Here is a 13423-nt window from a genome sequence, read left to right as displayed (position 1 = left end):
GCGCGCTTGGTTTGTTCGGGGCATTTTGTTGCAATTTGCAAGTGAGTACGCACTTTAAGATAAGGTGCGCACCTGCGATTTGCTGTCGCGCGATCGTTTAGTCCCAAAATAAAACCCTTATTTTTAAACAAAGATAATATTCTAAGAGCTGGCTACGGAAAAAAGTGACTTATCGCTACATGGCTGATTTTTTGTGTAAAGTATCGATTAGAATATATAGTGAAGTAGAAAAAGTCATGTCTGCCAGAGAGATCCCGTGGCTTAAGGTTGGGAGGGGCGGTTAAATATGTCAAATTTTAATAAAACTGCCGATATTCCGACTATATTTACCTCTGGCGTCTTTATTTTGAATCTGACGCAAAAAATTGATGACACTTTTCTGTAGAGCTCATCAAGGCACTTCTTTTTTATATTTAACATTTTCCGCTATGAAGCTTACTTTCTGAGAAAAGTGCAAATTTAGAAAAATTATAAAATGAAGTGTTTAACTGCGTTCAATTTAAAATTTCTCAAAAACTAAGAAACTCACAAAAAAATTGTTATAGACTTTTTTGTAGAGCTTCTCGCTGGCAGACGTGACTTTTTCTACTTCACTATGTATCAGCATACTTTACACAAAAAATTAGCCATGTAGCGATAAGTCACTTTTTTCCGTAGCCAGCTCTCCGTCTAAATGCACTTGCGATTATAAAATGGCAGGAATTAAAGAGATGCAACGTGTTTACATGCTCTACTTACCTAAGGGTGCGTTTATGTTGGAGCCGCGATAAATGATAAAAGCGTCGATAGTAGCGAAGCGAAGAAGTGTAAATGTACTTAGCATAGGTCCGTTTATATTGGAGCAGTGCGTTAATCATTCTTAAGTCACCGTCCACCGACCAATGATAATAGCGTCGATAATCTCTGCACGCATTTACTTCGTTTTTGTCGAGTATGGGTGTAGAACTTTTAATCAGTGAAATTTTTGTCAGGCCTCCATTATCGAACCAAAATGACAAAAACCACCATAATAGGTTCATTCTGGAGAAATAGTGGAAGGAGTTGGCACTAAATTGAAAAAAAATAAATAAAAGGTTTTCGCCTTATAGCAAGTAACTTTAGTACATTTTTATTATACTTCATTGAAATCACCTTATTTACACCTAAATAATGGTATCTGGCCTTTTCCAGGCTAGCGCACGGAAAAACGTTTCCCGGTCACTTTGATTCTTTCGGTGCGCTGAATATAAATACCCAAAATATTGCTTACAATACAAATTTACAGTATAATAAAAAATATCGTTCATTACATGTCCAGAAATGCTTTTTCCGTGCTTGCATGACTTTTTTGAATGAATTTGTCACGCGCGCACGGAAAAAGCCTGCTTTTCCGACTCGTAATGAAATATACTATTTCAATGAATTGATCAGTACCTACTTCCCGAAAAGTCATGTAACGGACTATATACGTTATGTGTACCAACGAAAATAAGTTAAGCCATAAATATTCTTAAATAAGAAACTTAGCACTGCGCAATCCATGCATGCGCTCACGTGATGTTTAAAATATCCGATATGTTTGCCTTTACTAGAAGATTTTTGGTTCAAGTTTCAAAAAAATATCTTGATAAATAAGAAAAATGACATTGCGCATGCCCACATCTGATTTTTACAATATGCGATATGCTTGTGTTTACTAAAAGAATCTTTGATAAAAATTTCAAAAAAATATCTCTATAAATGGAAGTTGACATTGCGCAGTCTGCGCATATTAATCGTCAAGATTTTTCTTGGTTGAGGTATGTACCAGAGCTATAAGATTCCGAATGCAAAAAGAACGAACCAAATTCGTTGAATGAAGGTCTCCATTTTGTAGTTTGTTGAATGATAAAATGATTTAGAAAACTGACAAACTAGGTTTATTTATTAAAATTTTTTTCTCTAAAGGCGATCGATTTCGAGAATATACCCATCATCTATAATTTCTGCATACCACTTAACGCACGGCCTGATGATGGGTATATTCCCGAAATCGATCGCCATTAGAGAAAAAATTTTAATAAATAAACCTAGTTTGTCAGTTTTCTAAATCATTTTAACGAACCAAATATCTTGAAATCCTTAAGAGTAGTTAGGCCTCGGATGGATGAGAAGGTGTTCGACTGTCAATCTTGTTTGGCGTGTGTCGCAGCTAGGGGGGTCTTCACGGGTATTTACGAAGGTATGTGTCAGTCGTGTGTGTCCTAGTCGTAATCTGTTGATTATGACCTGAGATCTTCGTTGTGTGGGTATAGGCAAAGTGGGTTGTGTCAGGGGTTTCACTTGTTTAAGATGGGCGTCTGTCAGATTCCATTTCTCCTGCCATTGGTTGTTGATGATTTTCCAAAATTGGTTCTTTAGGTCGTTTGGCAGGAACAAATCTGTGATTGGTGTGTTTTGTGTCGTAGCTTGTTTAGCTGTTCTATCTGCATCCTCATTCCCGGGGATTCCGATATGTGATGGTGTGTATAGGAAAATTATTGAATTGGGCAGGTTATGGATTTTTCTTCGAATTTCTTGGACAAGTGGATTTTTGGAGTATATTTGCGTTAGGCTTAAGATCAAGCTGAGGGAGTCTGTGCATATCACATAGTTTTCTTGCTGATATAATGTTATGTAGTTTTCGTCATCCCATACTGTTATTTCAATTTAACTCAACTCATTTGACAAGTGAAATGTCAGTCGTAACGGACGGCGTCCGTTAAAAAATAACGGACGCATATGCGACCGTTAAAGGAACAATGTTTTATTGAAATTTAAACAACTAGTTATAATAATAAATAAATAAATGGATATGAAAATTAAAGTGACAGTTATTGCTAGAAATCTGTAGACCATCGTAGAAACTTGAGGACCACTAGCACCTGTGGATATTACACTTTATGAAGAAGCTGTGGCTATGGATGTTGTAATTTCAGCGTTTCCATCGGAACTTTGAAATAGTTGTTTGGTGATTTTTAATCGCTTCGAAGAAACTTTTGTCCATAATGAATTGGGCGAGTACATATCCGATTTTCCCTTTACGTACGCTAATAACACGTCTTCGTTTACTGAATTGATCCTCTTAATCTTAAACCGTTATACTTGAAATCTTCGTATTCTTTATGATATCGCTCCCTGTTTTTTCTGGTAGCAAATCGACACTTGCAGCCATGGAATCTGCTAATACGTCTTGAGGAATATTGCTATTTCGTGCATATTTTTGGAAAAACGTCGTACAGCTTCTCAGCACGCATTTTTAACGAATTGTTTACTTTTAAGTAGTTGCGCCCATGACAACAGCTAACAGGTGACCATAAGCATACGATGATCAAGATAATTATTATTTTAACTATTACGAAAATATGGATCTTTATGAAGTCAAAATATATAATTTCCAGATGATGGGATGACGAAAAATCTTGAACGACACACGGCCGATAGGCAAGTAACGGACTTGTTAAGGCCCTGAAACCATGGCACTTCCCTCCTGGAATGACATAGCTCAAAATACTGCACTCCCTTGATTTTCCCTAAGTTTTCTATGTAGAGATTATATTCCGCCATTATATTGTTGAGTACCACAGGGTTCTGTTCTGGGTCCCTTACTATTCATATACTATATAAACGATCTACCTGGTGCAATTACATCCAAGAGTGGTGATAATATTGTTATGTTTGCGGATGACACTAGTTATCTTTTTTCTGGGGATAGTATGAGTGAGGTAGTCGAGAACGCACAGTCTTCAGTAAATAGTGTCGTTCAATGGATCAATAGTAATAAGTTAGTTCTCAATGCTAGTAAATCATTAATTATAAATTTCAATCTGCGTGAGATCATAAGGAAGGAATCTCTGTTAGTTAAAACAAGCAGGAAATCAATTCCTCAAGAGAAATGTACCAAATTCTTAGGCATCTATCTTGATAGTAATTTGAAATGGAATACCCATATAGACAGTTTATCCAAAAGTTTAGCGTCAAGTGCCTATGCAATATTTAAATTAAAATCTTTTAGTAGTGACAAAGTGCTGTTAAGTTTTTACTATGCGCATTTCTACAGCAAAGTTAAATATGGTATTCTATTTTGGGGGAGATCTAACTTAACTCATAGGATTTTCCTAATTCAAAAGCAAGTAGTGAGATCTATAGTGGGAGTAAAGAAGAGAACATCATGCAGAAATATATTTAGACAACTTGGACTATTACCTGTTCCTGCTATATATATTCTAGAAATTCTGATGTTTGTAAAAGAAAATCCAAAGGAGTTTTCTGTTAATAACTATAATCACAGTTACAATACACGGCGTGGTAAGGATTTCTGCATTCCTGCGCATAGACTAAGTATGTCAGAAAATAATCCGAGATATATGGGCTCATTACTTTTTAACAAACTCCCAGAACGTTTCAAGTCTGAAACCCGACATAAACAATTTAAGTTTCAGGTAATGCATTTTTTATTGTCCCAGTGTTACTATTCAGTGGAAGAGTATTTGTCAGATTCGTGTACTTAATTACATTTGGTATCGTTAGTAATACAATTATGTATGTTATATTTTATTCAAATTATTTAGTTATGTGATATTTTACACAACCTCTGTCATTGACTTGATCAATATCATGTTACATGGTCTAATGGTCTAATAAACATTATTATTATTATTATTATTATTATTATTTTTTTTTTTTTTAGGTATGGCTTCGACTACTTGGGTCTTCTCGCCATTCATACACATACCTTCCAAGTAAAAAGTAAGTATTTTAGAACTTTATATTTTTATACATTGCTGTATATCCCTATTGCTTTCAGGAACTTTAGCACATTCTTCAAGTTTGGTATTTCGTTAAGGTTGCTTCTAACATCTTCCTTTAGGTTAAACCTATCACGCTGATTTACATACTTAACACAATCACAGATTACATGCTTCACAGAGAGATCAACATTACACGTATTGCATCGCGGCCTGGGATCACCCGTCAAAAGATATTGGTGCGTGACATTTGTGTGGCCTAATCTTAACCGATGTATCTTTATTTGTTCATCTCTACGAAAATCTTTCAGGTATAGTTTTTCCTTCACCGATAGTTTAACATGTGATAGGGATGTACTTTGTCTTTCCCATTTGCCTTGCCAGATTTCTATTATTTTTTGTTTAAGGTGACATTGTACGTCCGTCATTTTGACATGCTCCTCATCAATTCTTGGACCTGTTATTGCAATTTTCGCTGCTCTATCAACCATTTCATTTCCATTAATGCCAGAATGTCCAGGTACCCAAACAAAAACAGGTCTGACATTATGCTCACTCAGGTCCACCAAACAACCTTGGCATAAACGAGCCAGAGGATCTCTCGTGTATATATCTTTTACAGCATTTATGGCATTTAAGGAGTCGCTAACTATCAAATATGTTTTATTTGTAGGTTCTACGGGAATGTGTACCAGAGCCTTCCATAATGCAAACTGTTCCGCAGTATACACCGAGGTTATAGGGTTTAGGGCCCAGGAGTGGACCACACCATCAACTACAATGGCGGATCCCGCCCCTTGTTGGTTTTTCGAGCCATCAGTAAAGATAACCGTTTTATTTGTGTAGTTGTTAGCGATCTCCTCAAATAGACGTAAGTATTGTGACTTTGTTGCTAAATTTCTGTTTAGATTCTTAAGGTCTAATTTTACTTTAATTTTAGGTATCAACCACGGGTAGCAATTGTACTGGTTTTTCTGCACTAGGTGAGGTATTGTTTCGTGTAGTTCCCCCAGGATCTCTTTAAACCGTATCCCGAGCGGTCGTGGGATAGTTGGCCTAGCGTCAAAAACATTTCCGTCTGGAAATAGGAAAACATTGTTCGGGTGAGTGGGATCTGATTTTATTTTAACCATATAATTGATCATCAGCTGTTGTCTTCGCGTATCCAATGGAGGCAAGTTCGATTCACAATAAAGACTGTGTATAGGAGTGGTAGGAAACGCGCCTAAACAATACTTTATTCCAGTATTATGCACCCTATCTAATAGTAATAGCGACGATTTACGGGCTGATGCATATACAATCGCTCCATAGTCGATTTGCGACATAACTAAGGCCCGGTATACGTTTATTAGCATTTGCACCTCAGCACCCCATTTGGTACGCGATAATACCTTGATGATATTCATGGTTTTCATACATTTTGTTTTCAGGTGTTCAATATGCGCGTTCCACGTTAGTTTGCTATCAAACGTCAATCCCAGAAATTTTGTCGCTGTCACACACGCAACTGGTCTATTTCCGATATAGAGTGACGGATCATAATGTGGTCTGCGCAATTTACAAAAATGAACGCATTTAGTTTTTTCCCTGGAAAATTGGTATCCGATTTCACTTCCATTGCGCACAATGTTGTTGATCGCATTTTGCAGTTTAACGTTTATCTGGCCTACAGTGGCCCCGGAGCAATATATCGCCAAGTCATCAACATATAGAGCCCGAGAAACACCAGGCTCCACTCCGTCCGCAATCTCGTTAATTGCAATCAAAAACAGTGTACAGCTCAGCGTGGAGCCTTGCGGTACACCGTTTTCCAGGCGTTGAACTTTTGACAAAGTGTTTCCTATCCGCACCCGGAAATATCTATCGGTCATAAACGATTTAATAAATTTAGGTAAGTTACCCCTCGGACCGTATTTGTGCAATTTATTTAATATTCCATGCCTCCAGGTCATATCGTAGGCTCCCTTTATATAAAAAAATACCGCTACGAGGTGTTGTCGTTTCCTGTGAGCTTCCCTTATCGAGTTCTCTAATTCGACTAGATGGTCTATTGTCGATCGGCCTTTTCTAAAACCTGCTTGGTAAGGCGCTATCAAGTTGTTCTTCTCAAGGTAAAATTGAAGCCTTTTGTTTACGATTTTTTCCAAAAGTTTACCTAAGCAGCAAGTCAAACTTATTGGTCGATAACTTGCGGCGTGTAATGGATTCTTTCCGGGTTTATGTATTGGAATTATAGTAGCCATCTTCCATTGTTCCGGATATACGCTGTGGCGCCATACGTCATTAAATAGCTCTAGTATAGATGACCTTATTTGAGTTGTGAGATGAACTAACATTTCGTTACTTACTTCATCAGGACCTGGAGCGGTGTTCTTAAGTTCTCCAATGGCTGAGTTTAGCTCATCCATGGTAAAAGGAACATTATACTCGAGATCATGATCCGTATCAAAGTCGAGAAGCACTTCACGTTCCGTTTTGTGTAGTGCAAATTGCAGGCTATAATTATCGTTGCTACTCGTGCTAGCAAAATGGCACGCAAGTAGGTCAGAAATCTCAGTTTCATCGTCAAGAACATCGCCGTTTTCTCTTTTAAGAAAATTTATTTGCTGATAACCAGCACCTCCCGATATAGCTTTTATCTTGCGCCACACCTGCTGTGTATCTTGTGCTGATGTTATTGTTGATGTGTACTGATTCCAGCTATTTCTTTTGCTCTCCAACACAATACGTCTGCTCACTGCTCTGGCTCTTTTAAACTCGATATGATTAGCGATAGACGGTTCCCTCTGGTAGCGTCTGAAAGCCACTTTTTTATTTTTTATTGCATTTTTTACTTCGGGACTCCACCATGGTAATGGTCGTTTAATCTGTTTATCACCTGTTTTGGGAATGCTAACTTCGGCTGCTTGTTTTATACATGTTGTTATTGTCTCGACGTTTACAGGATCGGGTGCAACAAGACGACTGGAGAATAGGTTCCAGTTTGCCCTACTCATTATCCATTTCTTATATGTAGTCTTTTCCATTTCCGGAACATCCGTTTGAATTAGAATCGGGAAATGGTCGCTATTATGTAGATCGCTTATTACCTCCCACTTGAGATGAGGACTTAGACTGGTAGTGACTAGAGTAAGGTCAATCGCCGAAAAGTTATTTGACCTAGCAATGTGATGTGTAGGTGACCCAGTGTTGAGTATAATCACATCATTTCTAGTTATCCAACCTTCCAGAATTCGCCCTTTACTACTCGTATATTCGGATCCCCACATCGGGTTATGGGCATTGAAGTCTCCCGTAATCATAAAAGGTTTTAGTAGTTGATTCACTAGCTGGTTGAATTCTTCAATTGTCCAATTAGCATCCGGTAGATAAACATTACAAATAGTTATTCGCCATGGTAGAATTAACTTTACAGCAACAGCCTGAAGACTTGTATTAAGTTGAACATTTTCATATATAACATTGTTGCGTAAGAGTATTAACACTCCCCCACTACTTCTTTGTTCATTAATACCATCTCGCCGTTCTACTTTGAAACCATTCAACGTATAGGGCTGATTGTGACCGAGATGGGTTTCTTGAACGCAAAAACACATCGGGTTATGTTCGTGCAATAGCATTTTGAGATCACAGTAGCGAGTTATTATACCTCTGCAGTTCCATTGTATGATTTTGTTATTATCCATTGTTAAGATAGTTTATATAACAAAAATATCACAGATGTTAATAATAATCACTAAAATGCTCACAAACACATAAAATAAAATACAAAACAAGAGATTTTTTTTTTTTTTAATCACAGATTTTTATATCATTATTATTATTATTATTATATTTTTCCTGATTGCTGCAATATGATCTAATGGTGGCATTCTACTGATGTTGGATTCTAAACAAGTTGCATTTTTTGTGGATCTACTGCTTCATTTGCAGTAATACCCCTATGCCTATAACTGTGTTTCAGCACAAAATACGACCAAAAATGATAAATTCATTTGTAAAACACTTACATAAACACAGAATTTTATAAATTATCAACCTGTAACTTAAACCCCAATGAGAGAAACGTGTTAATAATTTATTGATAGTGCAAGAAACTTACATTAATGCTAATAGGCTAATACAGTACATCCTTATAAATTTCCAGCGGGACATTATGACCTACAGGCTAGGTGGTAATCGCCACTCGCCCCCCACCCCCCGGGCCAGTCCGCCCCTGAGTATGTAAGGGCTAGTTTTTATCGAAAGACTTTTTGAGGGTTTGTAAAATACTAAGCCAATCAGTTATGATAGAGATATTCCTAGTTTTGTATTTTAAGGCTGTTTTCAATGCTTCAATAATTTTATTGTCAAGTAGGTAACACATTCAATTTGTATTAGTTATACATATTTCGTACAACTTATCCAAATTTAATGTGTAAATTACTTGCAATATTATTACTTTTGCTAGTTTGAGACAATGGTAAATTTTAAATTCATTCGGTTTATTTATCACTTATCCAACTAAATTATATATTCCATTACAACCTAATCTTCATTTAAACACAAATTGGGGGAGGAAACGAATATTTTTACAATTTACACGTTTATTTTTTACATAAGTTTGCATAATTCAAAACAACAATAGCAGTCACAAACAAAACCAATCAAACATCATTTTAGGTGACGTTCGAAAGCGAATAAATCGGGTGGCAAGCAAAACGCAAACGGATAACGAATGTGTTCCCTGGTTTTGCAATTACATAGTTTAATTCGAACGTAATTTATAATTCCGCATTGTCATGCATATGATGTGCGCAGTTTACTAAATGGATGAATGTTTTGTATCGTGTAGGTAAAATGAAGGTAGAAAGGACAAAAAGCTGTCTGTTGACGCGTGAATCATGAAAGCTAGCACAAACGCTCGTATTTAACGAAATATGTGACTGTTATGAATATCGATGAACAACGCTTCCGTGAATTTACAAAAATATTAATTTTTGATAATTTAAAAACGTAAAGTTCTGATGATGAAAAGATACTACTCACTTAACGACCTTTGTTAGTAGTGCTTAAAACAGCAGCACTAATTAATCGACTGAAATCATATTTCAAACTTATTACTGCACCAATACATTCCCAGGTCTTAAATAATAATATAATTTTTATAAAGGTTGAGATTCTACAAGCTCTATAGCTGTATATTTGTCTTCCTTTCTGTGAATCAACAGAATACGACTCGTTAGCATATTATACGTGATGCTATTAATTTTTAATCAGAACTCTAGTGCTAGTCAACAATGGGGATGCAAATAATATACAGGGCGATTAATGAGCACCCCGATTAATGGTAGTTGTGATACGAGTCTGAGATTCTGCGATTTCTAAAAACGCGTACGTGATTTTTCAGTGTTTACTCTTGTTACTTGTATGACTTTTTGATGGATATAACATGTTCCCATACCTAAGAGCTCTTTCACATCCGATTTTTTACCGACCGGTAAACTGATGGACCGGTGAAATTACTATGGATACTGCAGAAACACACTAAGTTATATTTGAGAATTCACACTTATTGACGTCCGTAAAGAAATCGGCCCGACACAGATGCACGAACGGATGGGTTTCTACTCAACCGTCACCTTGACCGATGAAAAAAACGGAGGGTGTATTGGAATCACATGAAGGCTAATGGACACGTTAAGACTTTGTAACGTTATTTTCTTACCGATTGAAATTCTTGATTTAAATACCATTTAAGTAACCTTCGCTTCGTACTCTTATTTAAATTCTTTTTGCTCGTAATTTAAATTCAAAATTACTTACTCCACCTAGGCATGGCCTTTTGTCCACTGGTTTAGATGTAAGTGGTTCCTGTTGTAAATTTGTTCCAAGTGTTATAGCTTTCTAATTACAGTAGTTCTTTAGTTTGCCGTTAGAGGCTATCCGAGTGTTCGAAGTTTCTTTTACAATACTGGTTTGCCTTGTCGCTTGAGTTCCCGCTTTGTACCTTGCACTTAATTCTATCCCTTCGTTAATTTAGTATTGCGTGCAGTTGTATTTCATTTCCCCCCTTTGGGATGCCATTACTTTTACTGACTTTCGTATTACTGTAGGGGATTAGTGTTTTCGCTGTTACATTTATCTTTGAGTGGTTTCTCTTTCTTCTGATGTATGTGGGTGTACTACATTGAATCGTTTTTACGGATCTGTATTTGCATATAAATAGTACGAGATATGACGATTACGCAGCATTCTTTTCTTAATACGTATACTTTTTAGGGCTGTACCTTTCCATCAACCCTCAAGTTTACCTTCCCTCACAGTCTTCTCATTGTTTCTCTTAAGTTTTTCTTTTAAATTACCTTTTTCGTTATGGTGCATCTGGATATTACGCGCTACCTACGCAATACGTGTGTGACATCTCACTTTCACTTGGACCCGACATTTTATTAGGATTGCTATCAGCGAGTTACGCCATGGAAGAGTTTCTACATTACCGACTTGGAAAATTCTACCTAAATTAACCATGTGAATCTACTTCATTCTACCAGCATTACCACCGGCTTCAAGTTTGCACTTGAAGATGTACCGATTTGTTCCTTCCGAGACCCGATTTTGTAGAAGATTACTTTTGTTACTTCGAGAATTCATTCCTCTTAGTTCGAATACATTGTATCTTTCAGACTAACTGTGTTATTATACCGATATTAGCTAACCGTTGCTTTGTGTATAGTTTTTCTAGGCCCATAGTAGTAAGTAGGAAAGAACGGAATAGCCTTTGCAGTCCTATTTCCGTAATGGAAGTAAAATATGGAAACGGACTTTGTATGTATTCGACTCTCCTGTGCATGGAGGAATATCCGCGACATGTGGTTGATTGCGAGAACCTACGCCACCACATTATTTGTGTAGTTAAGCGATTTGACGATACAGGAAATGTTGCTTATGAAAAATCCCCAGGTTGCTAAACAGTTGCTAACGAGGCGATGGTAGAAGATGTACGTGCTCGTCTTGAACAAGTTCCCAAAACTACCGATCTTGGAGTGCTGAAAATCCGCCGGTTTATATTGAAGCTCCGCTCCGCTTCATTCTCTGAAAGTAAACGTGTGGTGAGCGATGTCGAGAAGGCGAATTGTGGGGCCGATATTCTTTGACAATAATGTTAATGTCGAACGTTAGTACCATGAAATGTTACAAGTGTTTATTGGTGAACTTCACGACGACGAATTGCAAGAAGGTTTAATAACATTCTTACAACAATATTCTGATGACTAAATTGTTGGAAGAAACCTGATCTAACGCCCTTGGATTACTTTTTATTTGGTCATCTAAAAAACGATATTTATAGAAATCGTTTACACACCATTGAAGTGCAGCTATGCAAGCGACTTTTCATATGAACATAACACAACCGCAAATTTCGAAAACATGAAGAAGGGAGGGGATTTGTGTCTCCTTAACGGGAGTGACCACTTCAAACATTTATTGTAATTGGCAACTGTTGCTCATTATTCTATTCGTAGAAGAAAGTAAATCACGTTTCAGTTACAAACTAATGTTTGCTATGTAATTTCAAATAATTTGGAAACTAATAAATAACTATTACATGATTGCTTTTAATAATCGTTTTAGGGCTATGTTACACAGACGACGAGACGGCACACCACATACTCTGTGAATGTCCCGCTCTAGTCCAACTGAGACGATCCATGTTGGGGGAATCCTGGCCGGACATGGCTACGATTAGAGCCGCCTCCCCTTCCAGCGTCCTAAGGTTCATCTCACGTGTAGGATGGCTTGAGTGAAGTTGAGGGGTCGGGCGACCCTAGTTAGGGAGGTAGTACAAAGGGCCCGAATGTGAGGCCTATGTACGCGTGGACCATGTTCACCCTCCTATCGTAATCCAGAATCCAGGGCTATGTTTAGTATAGCTACAGTATCATTTGTGTTGCGGCAAATGTCATGTTTTATAAGAGCGGTACAGGCAATGATTAATGATCGCTCTGTATATGTAGGAATACGGTTCTATTAATTTTTATTTGTAACGTTTAAGTCAAACTTACACTCAATGCAGTGGAAAAAATAAATAGACACAATCCTTACTCGTATTAAACTAACTGTTAATTTCCGTAACCAATAAAATCGTGTGTAATTTATTGATATAGGGTTGGACGACACGATATCCAGTAAACCTACCGACTAACTATACATACCATTTATTGGTTACTTGTGTAGGTAATGAATTTCCCATACCTGCAAATAAAAAATATATAAGAATGATTATTATAAAAAGTTGTGTTTGATAATTACATATACAATAGACGTTCTAATTAGCTGATATAATGCGTTTTAGATTTACGTAGGTATATTAAGCGCAAAATCTTTTAAAAAAACCTTAATCTTAATAATCCCATTTACGGAGTTTTATTACACAACATTGTTTTTGACACTTTGCATTAAAAAATGTCCATGCCCACCCTAAGGTGCTAATGTTTTCACTTTGCGTTTACAAGAAGAGACGCTCAGGAAATTAAATTTTGCTCGTAAAGAAATAAGGTGAGGTGTCTTTCTGCCGTTGACGGTCTGAGTGACGCTTCTAATGGAAGAGCAGATGCTCTGAATGAGCAATTTGGTTTTAATTTTAGCAGGTGGAATTTTGTATTCGACGTTTGTTTTGCAGTCCATTTTCTTAC

At 36.9% G+C, this 13423-nt stretch overlaps 1 long non-coding RNA gene across 3 annotated transcripts; it reads left to right on the top strand.

The window, feature by feature from the left end:
• The first annotated feature begins 4687 nt into the window (after positions 1 to 4687).
• LOC116164732 lies at positions 4688 to 8491 on the top strand. Of its 3 annotated transcripts, none has more exons than XR_004143978.1 (6): positions 4688 to 4746; positions 5419 to 5616; positions 5686 to 5848; positions 5894 to 6125; positions 6179 to 6346; positions 6398 to 8491. It is a non-coding gene; the product is annotated as an uncharacterized LOC116164732 (long non-coding RNA). The 3 variants fall into 3 exon arrangements; XR_004143979.1 differs by lacking the exon at positions 4688 to 4746 and adding an exon at positions 5003 to 5056; XR_004143977.1 differs by lacking the exon at positions 4688 to 4746 and having other exon boundaries at positions 5152 to 5616.
• The last annotated feature ends 4932 nt before the right edge of the window (positions 8492 to 13423 follow it).

The sequence above is a fragment of the Photinus pyralis genome, unplaced genomic scaffold, assembly GCF_008802855.1.
Source record: "Photinus pyralis isolate 1611_PpyrPB1 unplaced genomic scaffold, Ppyr1.3 Ppyr1.4_LG2, whole genome shotgun sequence".
Lineage (NCBI taxonomy): Eukaryota > Metazoa > Arthropoda > Insecta > Coleoptera > Lampyridae > Photinus > Photinus pyralis.
The sequence above is the reverse complement of the archived record's forward strand: the minus strand, read 5'-3'. Positions and strand labels throughout refer to the sequence as shown.